This window comes from Chiloscyllium punctatum, chromosome 44 (assembly GCF_047496795.1).
Source record: "Chiloscyllium punctatum isolate Juve2018m chromosome 44, sChiPun1.3, whole genome shotgun sequence".
Lineage (NCBI taxonomy): Eukaryota > Metazoa > Chordata > Chondrichthyes > Orectolobiformes > Hemiscylliidae > Chiloscyllium > Chiloscyllium punctatum.
This window is the reverse complement of record NC_092782.1, coordinates 32,350,770-32,367,607: the sequence shown is the minus strand read 5'-3', so window position 1 is coordinate 32,367,607 and position 16,838 is coordinate 32,350,770.

Genomic DNA, 16,838 nt, shown 5'->3' with positions numbered 1-16,838 from the left:
ATAGTTGTTGGATGTCCCACCGTTTAGATGTTTCAAAAGGAATGGGGGGAGGTAAAAGAGGTGGGGGAGTGGCACTGCTTATCAGGGATAGTATCACATCTGCAGAAAGGGAGTTTGTCAAGGAGGGTTTGTCGACAGAGTTAGTATGGGTGGAAGTCAGAAACAGGAAAAGAGCAATCACTTTATTGGGAGTTTTCTACAGACCCCCTAATAGCAACAGAGACATGGAGCAGCAGATTGGGAGGAAGATTTTAGAAAGGTGCAGAAATAGCAGGGTTGTTGTCATGGGTGACTTTAACTTCCCTAATATTGATTGGAACCACCTTAGTTCAATTAGTTTGGATGGAACAGTTTTTGTCAGGTGTGTCTGAAGGATCCTTGACTCAAATGTGTAGATAGGCTGACTATAGGGGAGGCCATATTGGATTTGGTGCTTGGCAACAAACCAGCTCAGGTGTCAGATCTCTTGGTGGCAGAGCATTTTTCAGTATAGTGACCAGAACTCCATGATCTTGACTATAAATATGGAGAGGGATAGGAGCAGACAATAAGGGAAAGTATTTAATTAGGGGACGGTGAATTACGATGCTATTAGGCAGGAACTGGAGTACCTGAAGTGGGGACAGACGTTCTCAGGGAAATGCACAACAGAAATGTAGAGGTTGTTTAGGGAGCACTTGCTGAAGGTGCTGAATAGGTTTGTCCCACTGAAGCAAGGAAGGGATTGTGGGGTGAAGGAACTCCATGAGACAGAGTTGGAAAACATCTTCAAGAGGAAGAAGAAAGGTTACGTAAGGTTGAGGAGGCAAGGATAAGATAGGGCTCTAAAGGGTTACAAGGTAGCGAGGAAGGAACTGAAGAATGGACTTGGGAGAGCTAGAAGGGGGAATGAAAAAGCTTTCGCGGGTAAAGTTAAGAAAAACCCTAAAGCATTCTACATTTATGTGAGGAACAAGAGGATGGCCAGAGTGAAGTTAGGGCTAATCAGGAATAGTGGAGAGAACTTGTATCTGGAGTCAGAGGAGGTAGAGAAGGTCCTTAATGAATACTTTGCTTCAGTTTTCACTACTGAGAGGAACATTGACGTTTCTGAGGACAGCATGAAACAGACTGATATGCTTGAACTGGTTGATGTTAAGAAGGATGATATGCTGAAAATTTTGAAAAACGTAAGGGTAGGTAAGTCTCCCGGGTCAGACCGGATATAGCCAAGGTTACTACATGAAGTGAGGAAAAACATTGCTGCACTTTTGGCGATGATCTTTGCATAGTCATTGTCCACTGGAGTTGTACCAGATGATTGGAGGGTGGCAAATGTTATTTCCTTGTTCAAGAAAGGGAATAGGGATAATCCTGGGCATTACAGACCAGTTAATCTTACATCTGTGGTGCAAATTATTGTAGAGAATTCTGAGAGACAAGATTTATGATTACTTGGAAAACTATAGTTTGATTAGGGATAGTCAGCATGGCTTTGTGAGGGATAGGTCATGCCTCACAAGCTTTATTGAATTCTTTGAGGATGTGACAAAACACATTGATGAAGGTAGAGCGGTGGATGTGGTGTACATCGATCTTAGCAAGGCTCATTCAGAAAGTAAGGAGGCATGGAATATAGTACAAGGAAATCTGGCTGCCTGGATAGAGAATTGGCTGGCCCATAGAAAACAGAGGGTGGTAGTGGATGGAAAGTACTCAGCCTGAAACTTGGTGATTTTTGGTGTTTTGCCGGGCTCGGTTCTGGGACCTCTGTTCTTTGTGATTTTTATAAATGACTTGGATGAGGAAGTGGAAGGGTGGGTTAGTAAGTTTGCCAACGACATGAAAGTTGGTGGAGTGGTGGATAGTGTGGAGGGCTGTTGAAGGTTGCAATGGGACATTGACAGGATGCAGAATTAGGCTGATAACTGGCAGATGAGTTCAACCTGGAAAAGTGTGAAGTGATTCATTTTGGAAGGTTGAAGTTGAATTCAGAATACAGGGTTAAAGGCAGGATTCTTGGCAGTGTGGAGGAACAAGAGGAAATTTGGGGTCAATGTCCATACATTCCTCAAAGTTGCCAACCAAGTTGATAGAGTTGTTAAGAAGGTGTATGGTGTGCTGGCTTTTAATAGCAGGGGGACTGAGTTAAACAGCTGCGGGATTATGCTGCAGCTCTATAGAGCCCTGGTTAGACCATACTTGGAATATTGTGTTTAGTTTTTGGTCATCACATTATAGGAAGGATGTGGAAGCTTTAGAGAGGGTGAAGAGGAGATTTACTAGGATGCTGCCTGGACTGGAGGGTGTGCTTATGAAGAAAGGTTGAGGGAGTTAAGACTTTTCTCATTCATGCGAAGGCGAGTGATAGACATGTATGAGATGATGAAGGGCGTAGATAGAGCAAGTAGTGAGACTTTTTCCCAGGGCAGAAATGGCCATCACAAGGGGGTATAATTTTAAGGTGATTGGAGGAAGGTTTCAGGGAGATGTCAGAGGTAGGTTCGTTACAAGGAGAGTGGTGGGTGTGTGGAATGCACTGCCACAGGTGGTAGTAGACTCAGATACATTAGGAACATTTAAGTGACTCTTAGATAGGCACATGGAAGATAGTAAAATGAAGGGTATGTAGGTTAGTTTGATCTTAGAGTAGGATAAAAGGTTGGCATAATATCAAGGGTCAAAGGGCCTGTACTTTGCAGTACTGTTCTATGTTCTATAGAATAAAATTACAACAACTGCAATCTGATATTACTATTACCACTGAAGGTGAGATTGAAACCATCATACTGGAACATTACACTATTTATCTGCCTTCAAAGCACACTATCTGTCTTGTTTGAGATCTGTGCAATAATATGACACTTGGCATAGAGCTAGTACAGGTAAGACTGTATGTATTGACCAGTAGCTATCCTGAAAGACATATGAGTAACTTGCTCGTCTAGTTCAAAGGACAGTAAAAGTCACCACATAATATAGACTGGAACTATACCTGATAAGATTTAGCCTGTCCCCTTATCGGAAAGAGAAGGACAAGACGGTTCTGTCTTAATGAATGTCTGCCAGCTTCCATGGCCATTCACCAGCTCATAAATTATTTAATTTATTGAATTCAACTTCGAGCAAACTCTTGTTCATACAAATTCAAAATACGGTTGATGGCGAAAATCTGAAATATAAATGGAAAGTGATGGAAATATTCAGTATGTCAGGCAGCATCTTGGAATGAGAAACTGTTAATGTTGCATTAGAACCTGGCATCAGCAAAGGAGCTGAAAACCTTTTACAGCTATGGGCCAAAGCCAACCTTTTGTTTGCCTTTGTACACGTGTATGCGGCACATTCTGGTTTGTAATGAACAACTAATTTCTGTTCACGAATTGCAGGCTTGGGTGCCTGTTTGACATCTCAAAAAGTGGCGCAGCACCAGCAGATTTCTAAGTCTTATGGTGAGAATTTTAAATTTGATGCTTGTAGTGACCAGAAAGCAAAACAGCAAACGCCAGTGGTGAAAGAGGAATTGATGTGACAGAGAATGCAGCAGCAAAATTTTGGATGGTTTGAAATTTAGAGAGTTTGAAAGTAAGAGAGAGAATTGGAATAATCAAATCGGGAGGTGCTAAAAGTGTAAATGAACATTTCAATAGCAGATGGGCTGAGGTGGTGGTGTGGGTAGATAATGCTATGGAGATGAATGTAGGTGGTCTTTGAGGTAGGCAGAATATGGGGTTGAAAAATACTCACATCAATGTATCTGTGTCAAATTTAGCAATTTGCAACATTTCAGTGAGAAATATAAAATTGCTATAATCTATCTGTTAAGTGCACTGTACCAAGAACTAAATGGATTTGTACAGTGTGATCCACCAGAACTAAACAGGAAATAACCATCATTGCAACTAAGTAGCACAGCATAACAAAATGAACTCAGGAACAAGCATCAGGTTTGCTTTGGGCATTTAATGATGATCTAATAATGCAAGTCCTGCTGCAATTTTTGAAGATGGGCACATCATTGCTATACCAGAATCAATGCCCACCTACCTTATAACAGGGAATGCACTTCAAAAATATTTGTTTAGTTGTAAAGCAGGTTGTGACAGGTACTATCTAAATGGAATTTTTTCTTTCACTCGTTATTATGAAACAAAGTTAAAGGTGGGAAACACTTTAACTTCTTTCATCATTGATAATTGTCTGTGCCCCTTTGCTATTGAAGATGGTTGTTGCTTGCATGCATAGAGTCATCTGTTGAGCATTCTATGTGTACCCCAATGGAGACCTGCATAGTTTTCCACAGTGTGGGCAAGAATTAATTGTTTAACTTTGTTGGTGCTGCTTGGTTTTTCTAACTTGTCCTTTGTCCTTAGCTGCCTGCTCAGTGTTCGCAGGAAATTATGTTACTAATTGACATTGCTGCTCAAGATAGTTATTTCTTTATTCATTGTGCATTCTTCTTCCAATCCATCGTACATATGCCACAGTTCCTGAGATTCACCTTCAAAGGACCTTCATCTTGCTGACTTTGCAGGTTGGGTCCAAGTTTCAGTTGTGAACGCATGATACCTTTCGGGATTTTATCATAAGTCATGCATATACATTTCTATGCCATCTGAACTGGGGTCTGAAGATGATTTCTTCCATTTCAAACCTTTCTGCTCTTTGAGGTACTCCGTATTAGACACTTTGTGTTCTCATTTGATGCCCATGATGTTTCAAATGCATCTTGTGTGGAACAAGTTAAACTGGTCATCCAGGTCTCTGTGCATAAAGGAAAGTGGGTATTACCACATGTTGTATGCAATACGTTTTGTTGTACTGCCATTCCTCCATAGACATTTCCATAAATGGGCAAACGCAGGACTTGGTCTGACAATCTTTGCTGTAAAAATAGGCTGTTCTGGGGATTGTGCTTCTGAAATCGACGATGATAACTGCAGTCTCCAGGGTTGTTTCATTGAAAATTATAGTAGGGGGAGGTATAGTAAGAATTTAGTGGGCATTGGTCGGATGTGTCTCTTAGTTGAGATGATTGTTGCCCATTGTCATCAGTCACTTTTGAGCAATGATTCATGATCTCGGTGTGACTTGAGGGCATAGTCATTGGCACATAACAAATTCTGCAAATGACCATTAGGAACAGGAACAGTCCCTTCAAGCCTGCTCTGCCATTCAATAGGATCATGGCTGATCCAACATTCTTGGTGTCCACTTTCCTACCCTTTCCCCATAAGCCCTGATTCCTTTACTGATCAACAATCTGTCTTAGCCTTAAATAGCAACCTGAGGCAAGGAATTCCAAAGACTCCCAACCCTCTGAGAAAAAAACTTCCACATTGTCTCAATTTTTAATTGGTGCTCCTTTATTTTAAGACTAGTCCTCTAGACTCTCCCATGAGGGGAAACATCTTCTCTGCATTTATCCTGTCAAACTCCTTAAGAATCCAATATGTTTCAATGAGATCACCTCTCATTCTTATAAACTACAGTGAGTAGAGTCCCAACCTTTTTAGCGTTGCTCATAAGATAACCCCTCCTTACCAGGCATCATCTAAGTGAAGCTTCTTTGAAATACTTCCAACAAAATTAGACTTTTCCTGAAATAAGGGAACCAAAACTGCTCACAGTACTCCAATTTTCATCTCATCAGCACTTTGTACTGCTGCAATAAGTCTTCCTTACTGTTAACACCAACACCTTGAAATAAGGGCCAATATTCTATTAGCCTTCTTGATTACTTGTGGCACCTGAGTGCTGGCTTTCTGCGTTTCTGTGCATGAGTAACCCCAAAACTCCTTTGTATTTCAGCTTTCTGTATCTCTGGTTCCTTATTGAATGTTACAGGCATCTCAGGTTGAAGAGATAGCCATATGTTCTGAATTAGAAGTATATTCAATCAAGATTACCATCAAATGCCCCAGAAAGCATGGCAGCAAGTCCATTGGCCATGATAGCTTTCTTTCACGTTACTTGTGAAAAAAGAGTCAATGTGCCCTGCAAATCTGGCTGTAGTTCCAGCCTGAAACTTCACGGTATGATTTACAGTTCCATCTGAACATAGAGATTTGGCTAAGGCTTTCCACAGGCCTTTGTCAGATCAACAAAGGAGCAATAGTCACATCTGCTGTTTGCAGCATTTCTCTTATATTTGCTGAAGGGTAAGATCATGTGACACGTGGCTTTACCTTTGTTGAACCCACTATGACTTTCTGGCAGTAAATTTGTTAGCAGATATCACAAGTAGCAGGGTTCCTTTATGCTTGTCACAAATGAATTGTACAACAGAAGTGATGACTGTTTAATTTTTTTTTAACACTAGGTCGGAAATTCTACATAACAACTTGGCCACTCATTTTACGTGGAGCCCAAGTACTTTTTTCATTGAAGTTAGGCTGGGTATTCAACATCAGCAAACATCCTATCACCTATTCTTCTCCTGCTGCTAAATGTTAAAATTATTCCCAGTAGCAAGTATTTATACAGCACCTTGTCACATTTCTCAGGATTTTCTAAAAGCACTTTGCATACAATTAATTACTTTGAAGTTCTGTCATTGTCATTATGTAGATGAAATGTAAAGTCTAAAATCCTTTCAACGATGGATACTATTTAGGAAGTGGCAATCCAAAATCTGGTAATCCGGATCAGGAAGGAGCTACATCATGGATAATAAGTTTCTTAGAACCAATGATAACAATTGCCAATTTCAGTTGGAGGTATTCCTAGATGTTCAGCCTCATGACATACAGTCTTAAGACACAACTGTTTCAACATGTAAAGGTTGATACACTGAAATTATGAAGACTTGTTTTCCCTGTTGCTCAATGCCTTAGCTTGTAGTTTATTCTGAATCAGGTGCTTTAGTTGGCTCTTGTTGCTTTCCGTAACTCCAGAGAGTTTTTGACATAAATTCAGAACAAGGCACACTGTAATGGAGTGACAACTCTAACTCTGCTGTCACGTGATGTTCCTTACTTTGCTATAAATCCATGTCATTAAGTTGAAAGTCCTTCTCCAGTATTCATTTGAACAACAAGAAAAGATTAAACATATAGATCTTTTCATATCGTGGTGCTCATTTGAAAACTTCCACCTTATTGATAAAGCTGTTCTCCTTGGAAATTTCTCATCCTTTTTACCATAAAATGCAGTAGTAATCATGTAGCTTGTCAAAACTCATCTCAGAGTGCAGCAGCCATTTCTTTTCATTGACTAGTGAGGTAATTGACTTCTGTTTGAAAGCAGATGTCCTGCATTCATGCCACTTTTCAAGGTATGCAATTCATATTGATCCAGTCTTAAACATTCCTTTAAATTAAATTGAATTTTCTCTCCTTCACTCGAGAGCAGTGACTCTCTAGAAGAATTGTGGATTTGAAACATTGGCCTGGATTTCCCAATGGCCACATAACAATTTCTGAAATGGAGATGGGAGCTGCGGGAATGCCCATTGTTGCAGGCTTTGAAGGATTTGCCCTGGATTTGAGGATTCCAATACAAATTCCCCTATACCTGGATTCCTCCAAAAATATTAATTTAGGTTAAAGAGTTTAGAGAGTTCTGCTGGAGTTAATAGTTACTCAGAAAAAGTTAAATTATAAAAGAAGCTAGTCTAACCTCTGAGTAATTACTCAACTGACCATCCATTATACCTCACACACTAATGATTGTGCTCCTCCTAAATCTCTGACACCCCCAATGAGCCCAACCTGAAAACCCCCTCTAACTGCAGGACTCAACAAATTCCCAGCCCCAGCGTCAGATCTGACCATATCTCCCATGCCAGACTCATCAATCTGAAGTTGTCAAAGTGGTCGTCTGTGATGCTGGAATTTTGAATTACAGAATATGGAAACTGACTGCTCTGAAAAACAAGGAGTTGCTTGCCTTCTCCCAGCTGTTCTGCACTATGAGAAGCATAGCAGTTGTGCTCCACATTTTTGAAGGAGCCCTGAGCAGAATCTCCTGTCAGAAATGCAGGGCTCTTCTACTGCAACGAAAGGAAAGAGGAGCAGTGAGCCAATCTGTCTGTGATTGTCATTCCTCAGAAAATCCAGCCCAGTCTGTATCCACAGGGACTGTCAGATGTGTTGAATTTCTCCAGAACTTGCTGTTTTTATTTCAGATCTTCAACAATCATGGCATTTTGTTTCCATTGCCTCAAATGATCTGAGCTAATTGTCCAAAGTACAAAGAACAAAAGCACAGGAACAGGCCTTCAGCACACTAAGCTGCATCAACAAGTGACACTTTTTTAATCTAAAAGCCGTTTTTTCTCTACACGATCCATAATCTCTCTATTCCCTGCTTTTTCATGTATCTGTCAAGATGCATCTTAAATGTTGCTATTGTATTTGCTTCGACTACCTCCTGCATTCCAGGCACTTAGCACCCTCTGTGTAAAAAAAACTTGCCTCTCACATCTCCTTTAACTTTCCCCCCTTAACCGTAAACCTCTGTCCCCTACTAATTCACATTTCTACCCTGGGTAAAATATTCTGACTATTCATTCTATCCATACATCTCATTATTTTGCAAACCGCTATCAGGTTGGCCTTCAGCTTCTGTCGTTCAAGTGAAAATAAATTGAATTTGTCCAATCTATCTTCATACTACATACCCTCAAAACCAGGCAATTTCCTGGTAAATCTTTTCTGTATCATCTCCAAAACCTTCACAGTCTCTAGTACTATGACAATCAGAACTGTATGTAATTGTCCAAATATGATCTTGCTAAAGTTCTATACAGCTGCAACATGACTTTCCAATTTTTATAGTCTATGCCCCGACTGATGACAGCAAGCATGCTATATGACTTCTTAACCACTTTATCCTCTGTGTTGCCTTCCTAACATCTTGTTTGAGTTCTTTCCTGAATTCTTTACATTCCTCAAGGGCTCTGTCTGTCCTCACTTTCCTAATTCTTAACAATACTTCCTTTTTCTTTCTGATTAAGCTCTCAATTTGTCATGTCATCCAAGGTTACCAAATTTGTCATGCTTATTCTTCACTTTCACAGGAACACGCCGGGCCTGATCTCTAATTAACTGGCCTTTAAAAGATTCCCACCTGACCGATGTGGATTTACCCTCAAACGGCTGCCCCAGTCTTCTTTCCTCAGTTCCTGCCTAATATTGTGGTAGTTAACCTTCCCCACGTTTAGTACTTTCTCCTGAGGACTACTTTATCCTTATCCATAAAGTTTATCGAAATGTTGCCCCAGTTAAACTTTGATCACCTGAGTAGGTTTATTCCCCAATATCAGGTAGAATATGACCCCTGATGAAGGGCTTATGCCCAAAATGAGCATTCTCCTGCTCCTCAGATGCTGCCTGACCTGCTGTGCTTTTCCAGCATCACATTCTCGACTCTGATCTCCAGCAACTGCAGTCTTCACTTTCTAATGATATGATCTCTTCCCTCATTGGACTATTTACATATTGCTTCAAGGAACCCTCCTGGATGCATCTAACAAATCCTCCACCTCCGTCCAAGCCCCTGGCACTAAGGGAGTCCCAGTCATTACTTGGGAAGTTAAACTTAACCACCATTAGAATCCTGTTGTTTTCACATTTTGTCATTATCTACCAAATATGTGATCCTCTATCTCCTGCTGGCTTTTGGGAGGACAGTAATACAACCTTCCTATTCCTGAGCTCTATCCAATGGCCTCACTAGACAAGCCTATCTTTCATCAGTCCAGTTGCGATATTCTCCCTAAACAGTAATGCAACTCCCACACCTTTTTATTTCATATCCCTTTCTATCTTACCTGAAACATCTAAATCCTGGAACTTTAAGCTGCCAAACTTGTCCCTCTCATAACCAAGTCTCTGTAATAGCTATAACATCATGGTTATATGCATTGATCCAAGCTCTAAGTTCATTTTCCATACCATACTCTGCACATTAAAACAAATCCACTTCACTCTGCCAGTCCCACAGTGTTCAGTAATCTCTCCCGGTCTGTTCATCCTCTTGGTCTGACTGTCTTCAGCCTCTAATTCCTCCTCGGTCATTTCACTTGATCTGGTTACCAAGCCCTGCCACACTACCTTAAACCGCTTGAGAGGCACTAGCAAACCTCCCTGCCAGGATTTTGTTTCTTCTCCAGTTAGGTGCAACCCATCGTTATACAGCTTGGTAGTACATGGGGGAGTTGGAGTCCTTATACCCAATTTCTACAATGTTGAAAAACAGTATAGGAAAAAAGAATCATCATATATTTTTAAGGTAAGATATTTGACATCAAATTCAAACCTTTCACACTGTTTTTGGCATAGTTATAAATTACATTGAACTCGGGCAGCACGGTGGCTCAGTGGTTAGCACTGCTGCCTCACAGAACCAGGGTCCCAGGTTTGATTCCAGCCTTGGGCGACGGTCTGCGTGGAGTTTATGCATTCTTCCTGTGTCTGTGTGGACAGCCTCCCACAGCCCAAAAGATGTGTGGATCAGGTGAATTGGCCATGCTAAATTGCCCATAGTGTTAGGTGCATCAGTCAGAGGGAAATGGGTCTGGGTGGTTGCTCTTCAGAGGGTTGGTGTGGAATGGTTGGGCCGAAGGGCCTGTTTCCACACTGTAGGTAATCTAATCTAAACAGCCAACTTGAATAATTTTATCTTTAAGGAGGTTCACTTTCTTTTAAACTGACTGTATTTCTCTACATTGACATAGGCCTCATCAGTTGTATAGGACAAAAGATTCCACAATAAAGTAAGGCTCTAGATGTTTAAACATGTGTGAAGCAATGACATTTCTTGTTTTATTGTTGTCACTACAACAATCAGGTATACCATATTTGAAACCAAAGAGGCAGAAAAGAGATTATTTTCTTTTCATAAGAGATTATGTTTTGCAGTTGCAGCAGTGTCCAGGAGATCAATGTTTACGTTTTTGGTTGACAACATACAAAGATTTAAAGCAACCAGATAAAATGTGAGTGATGCAATGCTCTGCAATGTAATTTCATTGCTGGGAGATGGTTTACATTACCTTCAAGATTTTGCAGAGACTCTGGACTCATAGATTTGCCAAAATCATCTTGCAATATGAATTCTTATGTCTCTACATCTGTTCAGACTCCCTCCTTGTACTTCCACATGCTGGAACTGCTCCAGATGAGCACTGTCTACAGATGCAGACATGTGTGCTTCACACACCCAGGACCACACCGTCCACCCATCCATTTATGTGTAATCCACACACCTGGTAAACCCAGGCAGTGACTCCAAATCAAACCAATTTACAAGTTTCTAAAATTTCAGAAGTACTGCATGCAGACACAATGCAGCATGGTGAACAATCAATTGGCTGTGATGCCATTTAAAAATACCATCTTGCTCTTTATCTTTACAAAATAAAGCATACCAAGAGATATGCCATATCCAAAGCCACTTTTCAGCTGAATTACCCGTGGCAGTGTTTGGAATGTGGATTATCTCTATTAGGAATCTCTTGCCAAAATCAAAAGGTGTGGAACTCATAGACAACACCAAATGAGTGGGGAAAAAAGTGCTGCAATTGCTGGACATCTGCAATAAAAATAGAGAATTCTCATCAGGCCAAGCAGCATCTGCCTTTAGGAAAAAAGTCATTTGGTTTTCATTAGAACTACCATTAAAATGAAAGACGTTCATCCTAAAATATTGATAAAATAGCTGGAATTGTTCTAAATCTACTGTAGATCTATTTTTGAGTCTTTATACTTAAATTTTTATAATGTCTTAAACAATTACACCAAGAGCAGTGAAATGGGCAGGGACCTAGATGCCCTGATGTATGGGGTAGTGCAGAGGAGGGTTGTCCTTTCCCTAAGGACTGGCAGTGAACACCATGACTCCCAACACACCAGCCTAGGCCAAGGTTCCATCCAGGTCTCAGCCATCTGGAATAATTCTTTGCATAATAGGAAGAAAATCAATGAACATCTCCTCTCCACCAGGGTAACAACCACCAACTTCTCTCTGCTATCTCACATTTATTTTACCTTTGGTACTGCACACATACATCCCACCAAAACTCATGTTCTATTACTATCAGTATTGCATGCAACATCTTCCCTGCCTCACTCTCACTGACAGCAGCACCCAGCACCACCAATCCTGCACACTCTCTGTACTGCCTATTCGCTCGCTTGGGAAAACTCACCACTTTTTCCCCAGCTGCACTAACAATAACAGCTGTGTTACCCATTTTCTTCTTACTTAATCCTGCCCTTTTTGCTTTCCAGGAGGAAAACAGCTCACAATGTGGCAAAAAGAGACGAACAAGCTAGTGGACTGCCAGACATTCAGCCTCTCAGTCCCTGAGGGAGAGAGGATCCTGGCTGTGACCATCCCAAGTGTCCATGCCTCTGGACTGATATTGGAGGCTACCCTTAACTTACTGTGTTTTGGCTCACTAACTGAAATAATGCAGAGGCACAAAAAAGGTATTTGCCTTGACCTGAGTGCTGACATCCATGACAAGCTTCCTGGGCTTTGTGTCAGCACTGAAAGGCAATATAAGGCAGAAACACTATGAGCCTGGTAGGTCTGGCTGAGAGGCCAACATGCTAAAAAAAAAGGCAAGGCAGTACAGGGATGTTGTGAGCTTCCAGGTAGATTCAAAGTGAATGAGTGATAAGTGAGGAAGTGAACAGCCTGGAGATGCTGCCTGGTCTAGTGTGGAGCTGGGTGCATGTCCTTGAGTGTAATGTGTCTATACAACAGTATTACATTGCTCGTTGCCAGGGTGCTCCGAGGTGTAGTATTAAAGTGTAGAAGCAGTCTGCAATTGAATCAAGAGGTATAATGAATGCTCTGAAAGGTTGGCAGGACTTGGATGCCAGCATCCATGGATAAAGGATACATATGGCTGGTGTCCTGGAGTGTACCCTGAGATATTGTTGTTGAGTATCCAAGATGGCAGCCCACAGGAGCAAGTGGTGAAATAAAGTAGCCAGGAACACAGTTAGACTTACATGATGGGAATTGTTCCCATTATGTTTCCTCACGGTGGGTGTAGGTTAGGAAGCTGCATGTTACTGAGGTGAGATTGTTGTTCAGAAGGTTGTTAACAAGTGGAAATCCCTGTTATTAGGCATCGTGCTGTTGCCTAATGAGGATCTCATCTCAATGCCTGTAACTTAGCGGACAGGGCAGGTAGTTGCTCCCGAATCCCAAGCCTCATTAGACTTCTCACTTAATTCTCCTAGATTTCTCACTAGAGTTCATGAGGTTCTGGCTCGTATAACATTCTGCCCATAGAACTTAAGTTCCAGGTCTTAGTATAACTTTTTGGAGCTATAATCATGTTCTCAAGCATTATCAAATCTTTGGTTGCCATGCGAATGTCAGATCTTGAGCATAATTAAAAACTTGAAACTGAAAATGCACCGGTATTACTGGAGTAGCTATTAATATTTCTGCAATTGCAACAAACGTGGGGTCAGTTTTGAACTTTCACCAGATCTGGAAGTGAAGGAGACCACATTTTTGCTGCCCTCCCCTCCTGGCTGCAGCAAAACATCTTCATGCTATTTCCACGCTAACAATAAACAGTTCACACATTTTGAACAATTTACTAATGCAGAGGCACAAATGGCTGTGAACATCGGCTTTTGCCTGAAACGCCGATTTTCCTGCTCCTCGGATGCTGCCTGACTGGCTGTGCTTTTTCAGCACCACTCTAATCTAGACTCTGATTTCCAGCATCTGCAGTCCTCACTTTTGCCTAGCATCAGCACAGAGCCTATTTGGAATGAACAGATGAAATGTGGGCAGGAGGCAGTCCCAGGATGGGTGTGCATTCAGATGAATATCACAGGAGTTGATTTTGGAGGGGCTGTCAAAACTTTAGTGCACTGACCGAATCCTCGAAAATCACACGCCCTGTTTTTGAGTGACGGGCACTGTTTGTTTATGAACCACTGGGCCAGCCTCTCTCAGGTACCACTGAGGGAAGCATGCCTGGGTATTATGGATTGGTACTAAACAGAATCATTGTAGAATGCTTGATTTAGATAAGCAATGAGATTCTTGCATAAGCATTGGATGCCCATTTTAAGATCAGGGTGATCTCCGTATCCGGGTGGGGGCGGGGCAACTACTGCATATGAAAATGATTTGCGGTGAGTTCCAGGCAGCCAACACATGATTAATGTTTTCCCTCAATGTTGAATAGCCAGTTTCCATATGGAAGATGAGATGGAGAGTTATTGAAAATCATCCCCATTATCTCAGATTGCCGTTTTGCTTTTGCGGGCTATGTCCTTACTTTACTTTTTTAAATGAGGGTCAAATGATGATGATGAAACCACTGTGATTGTTACAAAAATCCATTTGTTTCACTAATGTCTTTTAGGGAAAGAAATCTGCCATCCTTATCTGTTTTGGCTTACATGAGATTCCAGATTCATAGGCACGTGGTTGACTTTTAACAGCCCTTCACGCAATTAGTATTGGGCAATAAGCGTAGGCCTGGGAATTTATATTGGGGTCCGAGAGAGTATTCACTTGAAGGAGATGGTATCTTACCCTGAGGAAAGGCAAAGTTAAGGTTTGGAGAGCAGGGAGCCACTCTTGTTTTTTCAAGCCATGCTGCAAAAGCTATTGTTTCCCTAAAGATATCCTCACCTCCCTTTAGCTCGGCTTCCCAAAGCCTGGAAAATGAAACAAACTGATATCAAAACTGCTAGCCAGATTTAAAAAAATTAAACGGAAAATTCATCTTATGTGAGTGGTTTTGCTGTGTGTCCTTTACTGTACCTCCACTGAACTTGAAAGATTGATGGCTGGCTATGGTTAACTTTGAGTCTTATAAAATTTTACCATCTTACCTGACACAACCTGTGCATCTTAGTGAGTTAATATTAACTTCTTGAGAGTCATGTAATAGTATTAGGTCAAAAAGTGATTCAGTCTTTCAAGCTTGTTCCATTTATTTGGTCTTTTGTTCCAAGCACTCACTTTTCTGGTTTTGAATGTTATAATGTAGTCTGCATTCACAATCCTTTCAGACAATACATTATAGATCCCACCAAATTGATACATTAAAAGTCACCTAATTTCTCCTACTAAAATGTATCTCTTTAGAGTTTTATTTGTCAAATTCTACCTATCATGTTTCTTTCCATTTTAGCAGACGGTCAATATGCTCCGTAAGTCTGGTGTTATCTTTATAGTGATTTATTACATTTCCAAATTTTATGATATCTGCAGACTTTGAAATTATGTCCAGAACATAAACATAACTGTAAAAGAGCAGTACACCTAATGCTGAGACTTTTATTGATTCTACGTTACCTCTTTAATTTCCCAAGTAAGTATCTGTATAAATAATCACTGATCTCAAAGAACATTAAGCAAACCTGGAAAATATCTATTTCTGCAACTACAAAGATAGATCACCATAGTAACAAACACAATATGCTATTCTACAAACTTAAAATAACCAAATTAAATTTTAATATTTTGAAATGTAAAATTGTACTGTCTTAATATTTTCAATTTTGAAATTAAATTAGATTTAGAATACTTATGCCATATTCGTGGAAATAAGTTACTGGGTTATTTTCAGTGATGAGGATGACATCACGTGCTTCTAATAATTTAAATTATTTGTGAATTTTCTGTTTTTAGCAATTAATACATGCATATTCCATATCTTCCAAATCTCCTTTAATAAACTGATCTCCACAGGAGAGGTGAGTTTGGCTGTCCTTGACATCATGACTGCATTTGACCAAATATGGCATCAAGGAGTGAGAAGATTTGTAGCTCGGGTGCTCGTTGTTGTGGTTCTGTAGGCTGAGCTGGGAATTTGTGTTGCAGACATTTCGTCTCCTGACTAGGTGACAAACTCAGAGCTTGGGAACCTCTGTGAAGCGCTTCTGTGATGTTTTCTCCGGCATTTATAGTGGTTTGCCTCTGCTGCTTCTGGTTGTCAGTTCCAGCTATCTGCTGCAGTGGCCGGTATATTGGGTCCAGGTCGATGTCAACAAAGAGACCTTGGAGTACAGGTTCATAGCTCCTTGAAAGTGGAACATAGAATATAGAAAAGTACAGCACAGAACAGGCCCTTTGGCCCACGATGTTGTGCAGAGGTTTAATCCTAATGTAAAATATAGTAACTTAACCTACGCACCCCTCAATTCCCTGCTTGCTATCCAAGTGCATGCCCAGCAGTTGCTTAAATGTCTCCAATGACTTTGCTTCCACCACTACAGCTGGTAATGCATCCCATGCATTCACAACTCTCTGCGTAAAGAACCTACCTCTCCTTTATACCTTCCCCCTAATATCTTCAAACTATGTCTCCTCATACCAGTCAATCCTGCCCTGGGGAAAAGTCTCTGGCTATTGACTCTATCTATTCCTCTCATTATTTTGTACACCTCAATCAGGTCTCCTCTCTTCCTCCTTCTCTCCAGAGAGAAAACTCTGAGCCTATTCATACTTTCTTCACAAGGCAAGCCCTCCAGTCCAGGCATCATCCTGGTAAACCTTCTTTGCACCCTCTCCAAAGCCTCTGTATCTTTCCTATAGTAGGGTGACCAGAACTGGACATAATATTCCAAGTGTGGTCTCACCAGGGACTTGTAGAGCTGCAGCAAAACCTTGCAGCTCTTAAACTCGATGCCCCTGTTAATGAAAGCCAAAATGCCATATGCTTTCTTAACAACCCTATCCACTTGGGTGGCAACTTTGAGGGATCTATGTACTTGCACCCCTCAATTCCTCTGTTTCTCCACACTGCCAAGAATCCGGTCTTTAATCCTATATTCAGCAATCAAGTTTGACCTTCCAAAATGCATCACTTTGCATTTATCCAGGTTGAACTCAATCTGCCATTTCTCAGCCTGCAATAGCCC